Here is a 9,623-nt window from a genome sequence, read left to right on the forward strand (position 1 = left end):
CATTGCTGGTTTTGTTTATCCACATTGCCTAGAAAAATGCAATAGAGTAGATATTCAATAAATAGTTAATTAAGTAAATGAATTTGTGACCCTTGTCATGAGTTACATAAGGCTACAAAGAAGGAAAGAAAGTACTTTATGAAGGAGGTGGTCTGTGAGTCTAACATTTGTATCTGTAACACTGCATTGCATGCTGAACCCTGTTTTATCGTTTCCATAGGTTATATCACTCTAAATAATCATCTTATTTATTCATCTGTATGTTATCTCTCTCTTTCACTAGATTATAAATTCCATGGAGGAAGGTACCATATCGGTCTTCTAAAGAGCTATGTCCTAAGCACCTCAAATCATAGTAGGTATCATATATATGTGTGTGTGTGTGTGTGTATGTGTATATACACACACACACGTATATTATATATGTACACACACACACATATATATATATAATCAATTTAATATGGGCTTGGTACATCTATAAAGCACAAGATGGCAATGTGTAAGGTAAAAAAGTCCAATTTTTTGAGTGCTGAGACAGACCCTTTAGAAGGGCATTTGCATCTATTTTGTACATGAGGCCTGGTTATGGAAATTACTTTCTATAATAAGCTGGAACCTACTTGTGAATACTGAATATATGTAAGGATTGAAAATTTCTGGAGGATGCTGATAAATCTTGGTTTGGGGATAAATTTATTTATAGATTTGAGGGATATTTAAAGCATAGGTGGTGACTTCATGGGATTGATACATTCCAGCTTTATGAGAAAATTTAAATAAAATGAGGTATAATTTATTTGTTATGATTATATTTATATATTGTTTCATTAGTAGTAGTAGTAGTATTTGTTGTTGTTAGTAATAGTTCCTATCATATGATAGGCACCAAAATAATTGTCAAAGAATGGTTTGTCATGTTTAGATTTGCTGTTCCTCTTATTTTTCTGAGATGTCTCCAGAGCAAAAACAAACTTTCCAGCACTACCCAAATTTCTAAGGAAGATACACAATGATTGGTATATCAGCATGAACACTGAGAGGAGCTATTCATATATTCTCTTTCCTAAGCGATAGGTATCAATTATTTGGACATAGGCTGCACCTCACAGACAAAGCAAAAGCTCACAAACATTGTCACATGTTGGTTATTCAGTTTCCATTTCCATTAAGAAGAAACGTCAAAGAAAAATGTCAGATGTTAGTTTCAGACAGGGTCTCAAAAAAGAGAGCAGTAAATCAGAGAAATGATTCCAGGATATCAGTGGTACTAGTTTACACAGAATTGTCAACTTATATGGGACTGAAAATCTTCATCAAACTTACAAGACGGTGATAATAAAAGTCACTGCCAGGTTAGTAACTTACAAGACAGGTATTAGTCAGGTACCATGTAACAACATTGAGGTAAATGAGGGACCACATCTATGATGGCAGTTCCTTAAGATTATAATGGAGCTGAAAAATTCCTATTGCCTGTTGAAGCTGTAGCTGCCATAAGATCCTAGCACAACAAGTTACTCATGTGTTTGTGGTGATGTTGGTGTAAACAAACCGACTGCACTGCCAGTCATATAAAAGGGCAGCATGTACAATTATGTTCAGTACATAATACCTGAAAATGACAATAAATGACTATGTTACTGGTTTGTGTATTTACTATATTATACATTTTATCAGTATTTTAGAGTGTACTCTTTCTACTTACAAAACAGCCTCAGGCAGTTCCTTCAGGGGGTATTCCAAAAGAAGGCATTGTTTTCGTAGGAGATGACAGCTTCATACATGTTAGAGCTTCTGAAGATCTTCCAGTGGGAAAAGCTGTGGAGGTTGAAGACAGTGATGCTGATAATTCTGACACTGTGTAGGCTTAGGCTAATTTGTTTGTTTGCGTCTTAGCTTGCTTTTATTTATTTATTTATTTATTTAATATTAACAAACTACAGAATTTATTCAGATTTTGCCAGTTTTTCCACTAATGTCCTTTTTCTCTTTTTGGTTTTTATTATTATTATACTTTAAGTTCTAGGGTACATGTGCACAACGTACAGGTTTATTACATATGGATACATGTGCCATGTTGGTGTGCTGCACCCATTAACTCATCATTTACATTAGGTATATCTCCTAATGCTATCCCTCACCCCTCCCTACTCCCCACAATAGGCCCCAGTGTGTGATGTTCCCCTTCCTGTGTCCAAGTGATCTCATTGTTCAATTCCCACCTATGAGTGAGAACGTGCAGTGTTTGGTTTTCTGTTCTTGCAGTAGTTTGCTGAGAATGATGGTTTCCAGCTGCATCCACGTCCCTACAAAGGACACGAACTCATCCTTTTTTATGGCTGCATAGTATTCCGTGCTGTATATGTGCCACCTTTTCTTAATCCAGTCTGTCACTGATGGACATTTGGGCTGATTCCAAGTCTTTGCTATTGTGAATAGTGCAGCAATAAACATACGTGTGCATGTGTCTTTATAGCAGCATGATTTGTAATCCTTTGGGTATATCCCAAGTAATGGGATGGCTGGGTCAAATGGTATTTCTAGTTCTAGATCCTTGAGGAATCGCCCACACTGTTTTCCACAATGATTGAACAAGTTTACAGTCCCACCAACAGTGTAAAAGTGTTCCTGTTTCTCCACATCCTCTCCAGCACCTGTTGTTTCCTGACTTTTTAATGATTGCCATTCTAACTGGTGTGAGATGGTATCTCATTGTGGTTTTGATTTGCATTTCTCTGATAGTAAGTGATGATGAGCATTTTTTCATGTGTCTGTTGGCTGTATGAATGTCTTCTTTTGAGAAGTGTCTGTTCATATCCTTTGCCCACTTTTTGATGGGGTTGTTTGTTTTTTCTTGTAAATTTGAGCTCTTTGTAGGTTCTGGATATTAGCCCTTCGTCAGATGAGTAGATTGCAAAAATTTTCTCCCATTCTGTAGGTTGCCTGTTCACTCTGATGGTAGTTTCTTTTGCTGTACAGAAGCTCTTTAGTTTAATTAGATCCCGTTTGTCAATTTTGGCTTTTGTTGCCATTGCTTTTGGTGTTTTAGACATGAAGTCTTTGCCCATGCCTGTGTCCTGAATGGTATTACCTAGGTTTTCTTCTAGGGTTTTTATGGTCTTAGGTCTAACATTTAACTCTCTAATATACCTTGAATTAATTTTCATATAAGGAGTAAGGAAAGGATCCAGTTTCAGCTTTCTACTTATGGCTAGCCAATTTTCCCAGCACCATTTATTAAATAGGGAATCCTTTCCCCATTTCTTGTTTTTGTCAGGTTTGTCAATGATCAGATGGCTGTAGATGTGTGTTATTATTTCTGAGGGCTCTGTTCTGTTCCATTGGTCTCTATCTCTGTTTTGGTACCAGTACCATGCTATTTTGGTTACTGTAGCCTTATAGTATAGTTTGAAGTCAGGTAGCGTGATGCCTCCAGCTTTGTTCTTTTGGCTTAGGATTGTCTTGGCAATGCAGGCTGCATTGAGTCTTAGCTTTTAACAAAAATGTTTCAAAAGTAAAATAACAATAAAAGGGCTATAGAATAAGGATATAAAGAAAGAATAATACTTTCGTAGTTCATAAGCATGATGATTGGGTATTCACACACATGCATGAGATATGCCACCCTCCCACCTTGTTAAGATGTTGGCGCATAACCCGTCTTACATGGAAAAAAAAGAAAAAAAAGGTTTACAGTTGTACAATGTGTTTGTGTTTAAAGCTAAGTGTCATTATAAAAGTCAAAGTGTTTCAAAAATTAAAATTTATAAAGTAAAAATGTCACAGTAAGCTAAGGGTATTAGTACAGAAGAATTTATGTAATAAATTTAGAGTACCCTAAGTGTATAGTGTGTATTAAGCCTATGGTAGTGTACAGTAATGTCCTAAGCTTTCACATTCACTTACCCCTCACTTACTGACTCATTCAAAGCAACTTCCAGCCCTTCAAGTTTGAGTCACGGTAAGCCTCCTAATCAGCTGAGCCATATTTTTTGTGTCTTTCACAACATATTTGTACTGTACATTTTCTAGTTTTCAATATATTAAGATACACAAATACTTACCATTGTGTTACAATTGTCTACAGTATTCAGTACAGTACCATGCACTATAGGTTTGTACCTAGAAGCAATAGTCTATCCCTTATAGCCTAGGTCTACAATGGGCTATACCATCTAGGTTTGTGTAAGTACAGTCTACAATATTTGCACAATGATGAAATTGCCTAAGAATGCATTTCTCTGAATGTATCCCCACGGTTCAACAACACATGACTGTATGTACTTGTCTCAAGAACTGGGTCCAGTTATCTGCACAGAGGCTTCTCTGCTAATACACAGGAGATACATTTGTAGATATGATCACAAAATGGCTTGTGAATATAGGATGAATTTGCTATAGTGATAATATTCTCTAGTTTGTTTCTATCTTCCATGTAGTTACTCAGTAGCTACTGTCAATTCCACCTCTGAAATGTATCTTAGATGCTTTTCCACATTTCTTTCCTGATTTCACTAACCTAGGTCATCATATTTTCCCCGGAACTCTAGCAATGCCATTCTAACTGCCTTCTCCATTTTTACACTTTTTCCTATGTTCAGTCTCATTCTTTTCAAATTCACCTTCCACACTATGGCCTAAAGAATCTCTCCAGCAATCAAGTCTGATCATATGCCACACAAGACTTTTTGTGTAAAACCATCAATGACTTTTCACAACATTCTAGGAAAAAACACAAACACATGCACATTCTCACACACACACACACACACACACACACTTAAGCAAGATAACCAATCAAGTTCTTTATTTTGTTTTATTTATGATACTTTAAGTTCTAGGGTATAATCAACCTCAATCTATACTTTCATCTTCTTCTCCTAAAAACAGTCCCCAAATAACCTAAGCTACCACAGTGCTTGCCTTGACACTTGCTACATCTAAAACATACTAAGTCCTCCTTTTATCAGCTTATGCTGTTCCTGCCTCCTGAAATGTCTTTCCACACTTTGCCTATGAATGTACTTTTCCATTGAGACCAAAGTCAAACGCAACCTTGTCTTTGAAACTTCCCTGACCCTTCTACATAAACTGATTCATTCTCTCTCTCTAATTCCACAATACATGTTTAATGATACTATTTCACACGTTTCTATTTTTTATCTTGTATTTTTGGGGTTTGTCTCCTTCCATCCATATATTCTTAGCACCTTAAGGGCATGACAGCATCTTCCTCATTTCATATCTATCTCAATTTATTAAGGCTGCTATTATAACATAGCATAGACTGGGTGGCTTAAACAATAGACATTTATTTCTCACAGTTCTAGAGGCACCAGTAGATTTCCTTCCTAGTGAGGGCCTGTTTCCTGGTTTGCAGATGATGGCTGTCTAGCTGTATCCTTGCATGGCAGAGAGAAAGCACAAGTGCTCTACTATCTGTTCCTCTTCTTATAAGGACACTAAATTATATCCTGGGAGCACCACCCTCTTGAACTTATCTAAATCTAATTACCTCTGCCAAGCCCCACCTACTAATAACATCACATTAAGGGTTACAGCTTCAACACATTGAATTTGTGGGGGACACAAACATCCAGTGCGTAATACCTACCAATTTGCTCCTCTCCCATTTAGTGTTTAGTATAATGTTGAGTGTATTATAGGCTTGGAGGCGTGAAAACCAACCTTTCATACATTCAATTGCTCTGAGGTCTCTGACTGCAGTTGACAGGCAGTCCTGCTGCTATACTCTGATCTACCATTGTATTCCTGTGGAGGCCCTCCTAACCTCCAGCCTGCTCTCAGCCTGTGATGAAACACAGTGGGAATGCTAAAGCAGACAAGCCTCTGGGAGATTTAAAACTTGGCCGGGTGCGGTGGCTCATGCCTGTAATCCCAACACTTTGGGAGGCCAAGGCAGGTGGATTACAAGGTCAGGAGTTTGAGACCAGCCTGGCCAATATGGTGAAACCCCATCTCAACAATAACAACAATAAAAAAACGCAAAAATTAGCCAGGCATGGTGGCATGTGCCTGTAGTCCCAGCTACTCAGGAGGCTGAGGCAGAAGAATCACTTGAACCCAGGAGGCAGAGGTTGCGGTGAGTCAAGATCACGCCACTGCACTGCAGCCTGGGCACAGAGTGAGACTCTGTCTCAAAAAAAAAAAAAAAGACACCTTTGATGGCTGACTTTCGCTTTATGATTTTCCTTTGGCCTTGCTGAACTCTCTTAAGCCTAGGGTTAGGGTAATTGTTCTGTAGTCTAAGACACATAACCTTTCTGCCTTCTCTCTTTCCTTCACAAATGTCCACCCTGTATTATGGTGTAATGGTTCTTCTGGCCTTTTTTCCCCATTTTCCCTCACAAGCAGTGCCCCTAAAAAAATCTCTTGTATGGTAAATGCACTTGTGTTTGTCCGTTCTTACACTGCTGATAAAGACATACCCAAGACTGAGCAATTAAAAAAAAAAAAAAAAGAGGTTGAATGGACTTACAGTTCCACATGCCTGGGAAGGCCTCATAATCACGGTGGAAGGCAACGAGGAGCAAGTCACATCTTAAGTGGATAGTGACAGGCAAAGAGAGAGATCTTGTGCAGGAAAACTCTGCCTTACGGAACCATCAGATCTCATGAGACTTATTCACTATCACAAGAACAGCACGGGAAAGACTTGCCCCCATGATTCAATTACCTCCCACTGGGTCCCTCCCACAATACATGGGAATTCAAGAAGAGATTTGGGTGGGGACATAGCAAAATCATATCATTCTGCTCCTGACCCTCCCAAATCTCATGTCCTCACATTTCAAAATTAATCATGCCTTCCCAACAGTTCCCCAAAGTCTTAATTCATTTCAGCATTAACTCAAAAGTCCGCAGTCCAAAGTCTAACATGAGACAAGGCAAGTCCCTTCCTCCTATGAGCCTGTACAATCAAAAACAAGTTAGTTACTTTCTAGATACAATGGGCGTACAGGCATTGGGTAAATACAGCTGTTCCACATGGGAGAAATTGGCCAAAACAAAAGGGGTTACAGGCTCCATGCAAGTCTGAAATCCAGCAGGTTAGTCAGATCTCAAAGCTCCAAAATAATCTCCTTTGACTCGATGTCTCACATCCAGGTCATGCTGATGCAAAAGGTGGGTTCCATGGTCTTGAGCAGCTCTGCCCCTCTGGCTTTGCAGGACATAGCCCCTTTCCTGGCTGCTTTCATGTGCTGGCATTGAGTGTCTGTAGCTTTTCCAGGTTCAAGGTGCAAGCCGTCGGTGGATATACCATTTAGGGGTCTGGAGGACGGTGGCCCTATTCTCACAGCTCCAGTATGTGGTGCCCCAGTAGGGACTCTGTATGGGGGCTCTGACCCCACATTTCCCTTCCACACTGCCCTAGCAGAGGATCTCCAGGAGGGTCCCACCCCTATAGTCAACTTCTGCCTGGGCATCCAGGTATTTCCATACATCCTCTGAAATCCAGGCAGAGGTTCCCAAACCTCAGTTCTTGACGTCTATGCACCCACAGGCTCAACACCATGTGGAAGCTGCCAAGGCTTAGGGCTTCCACCTTCTGAAGCCATTGCCTTCGCTATACCTTTGCCCCTTTTAGTTACAGCTAGAGTGCTGGGATGTAGGGCACCAAGCCCTAGACTGCACACAGCAGAGGGACCCTGGGCCGGGCCCATAAAACCATTTTTTTCCTCCTAAACATCCAGGCCTGTGATGGGAGTGGCTGCCACAAATGCCCCTGACATGCCCTGGCTACATTTTCCCCATTGTCTTAATGATTAACATTTGGCTTCTTATTTTGTATGCAAATTTCTGCAGCCAGCTTGAATTTCTCCTCAGAAAAATGGATTTTATTTTCTAATGGTTTATCAGGCTGCAAATTTTCCAAACTTTCATGCTCTATTTCCCTTTTAAAACCGAATGCCTTTAACAGCACCTAAGTCACCTCTTGAATGCTTTGCTCCTTAAAAATTTCTTCCTCCAGATACCCTAAATCATCTCTCTCAAGTTAAAAGTTCCACAAATCTCTAGGACATGGGCAAAATGATGCCAGTCTCTTTTCTAAAACATAACAACACTCACCTTTGCTCCAGTTCCCAACAAGTCCCTCATCTCCATCTGAGGCCACCTCATCCTGGATTTCATTGTCAATTTCATTATTAGCAATTTGGCCAAAGCCATTCAAAAGTCTTTATGGAATTCCAAACTTTCCCACATTTTCCTGTCTTTCTCTGAGCTTCCCAAACTTTTTCAACCCCTGCCTGTTACCCAGTTCCAAAGTCACTTCCACATTTTTGGGTATCTACAGCAGTGCTCCCCTCTACTGGTATCAATTTACTGTATTAGTCCATTCTCACACTGCTGATAGACATACCTGAGACAGAGCAAATTACAAAAAAAAAAAAAAAAAAAAGGTTTAATGGACTTACAGTTCCACATGGCTCAGAAGGCCTCACAATCATGGTGGAAAGCAAGGAGGAGCAAGTCACATCTTACATGGATGGTGGCAGGCAAAGAGAGAGAGCTTCTGCAGGGAAACTTCCTCTTATAGAGCCATCAGATTTTGTGAGATTTTTCACTATCACGAGAACAGCATGGGAAAGATTTGCCCCCATGATTTGATTAACTCCCATCAGGCCCTTCCCACAACATGCAGGAATTCAAGATGAGATTTGGGTGGGGACACAGCCAAATCATATCACACATCACCATGCTTAGTGTAGGCTTTATGGGGGAACTTGAATAATACATTACTTGTTTGTTTGTTTGTTTTGTTTTGTTTCCAGAGTCTCACTCTGTCACCCTGACTGGAGTGCAGTGGTACAATCTTGGCTCACTGCGACCTCCATCTCCTGGGTTAAAGCGATTCTCATGTCTCAGCCTCCTGAGCAGCTGGAATTACAGGCATGTGCCACCATGCCCAGCTGATTTTCATATTTTAGTAGAGATGGTATTTTACCACATTGGCCAGGCTGGTCTGGAACTCCTGACCTCAGGTGATTCACCTGCCTTGGCCTCCTAAAGTGCTAGGATTATAGATGTGAGCCACCGTGCCCAGCGACATTAGATTTAAATGAATTAATGAGTCAAATAATGGTGCATTTTTTCTCCTAAATACCAGATGCCTTTGTGCTACACTCTGGCTATTCAAAGTCCTTAATCTTACATAATCCTCAACTCAGATCTTCTTTTTTTCCCCTCAATTTATTCTTATGTTTGAACCTGGGAGCTTCTGGAGTTATTGATTGTCTATGTATAACAAAGGTCATATAAGTCATTTGAACAGGAGAGAGGGAAACACTGGGTAAAAGAGGGCAGTTCACTATCAAAGGCCCCACCCTCAAGCCTGGAGACCCACAGCCCTAAATGGGGACAGGCATTCCTGTTTTCATGCCAAAAAGTTGTCTTTTGGCCTGCCACACTCCCTATGCTGTACCCATGTAAACCTCAAACTGCAGGCTCCAGAAGCAGACCAGCAGGTGAGAAGATGAGAAGACAAGCAGACTGATGGCAGAACAATGTGACAGCGAAAGAGAGAAGAAGAGGAATGCCTGAACTCTGAGAGGAGTTCAGCTGGGGGCAGTTGGAAAGGAATTCAGTCACTGGATGAC

At 40.2% G+C, this 9,623-nt stretch overlaps 1 non-coding gene across 1 annotated transcript; it reads left to right on the top strand.

Annotated features, from left to right (window-relative positions):
• The first annotated feature begins 3,566 nt into the window (after positions 1 to 3,566).
• LOC119621023 (small nucleolar RNA U13) lies at positions 3,567 to 3,670 on the top strand. Its single transcript, XR_005237559.1, has one exon. It is a non-coding gene; the product is annotated as a small nucleolar RNA U13 (small nucleolar RNA).
• The last annotated feature ends 5,953 nt before the right edge of the window (positions 3,671 to 9,623 follow it).

The sequence above is a fragment of the Chlorocebus sabaeus genome, chromosome X (genome assembly GCF_047675955.1).
Source record: "Chlorocebus sabaeus isolate Y175 chromosome X, mChlSab1.0.hap1, whole genome shotgun sequence".
NCBI lineage: Eukaryota > Metazoa > Chordata > Mammalia > Primates > Cercopithecidae > Chlorocebus > Chlorocebus sabaeus.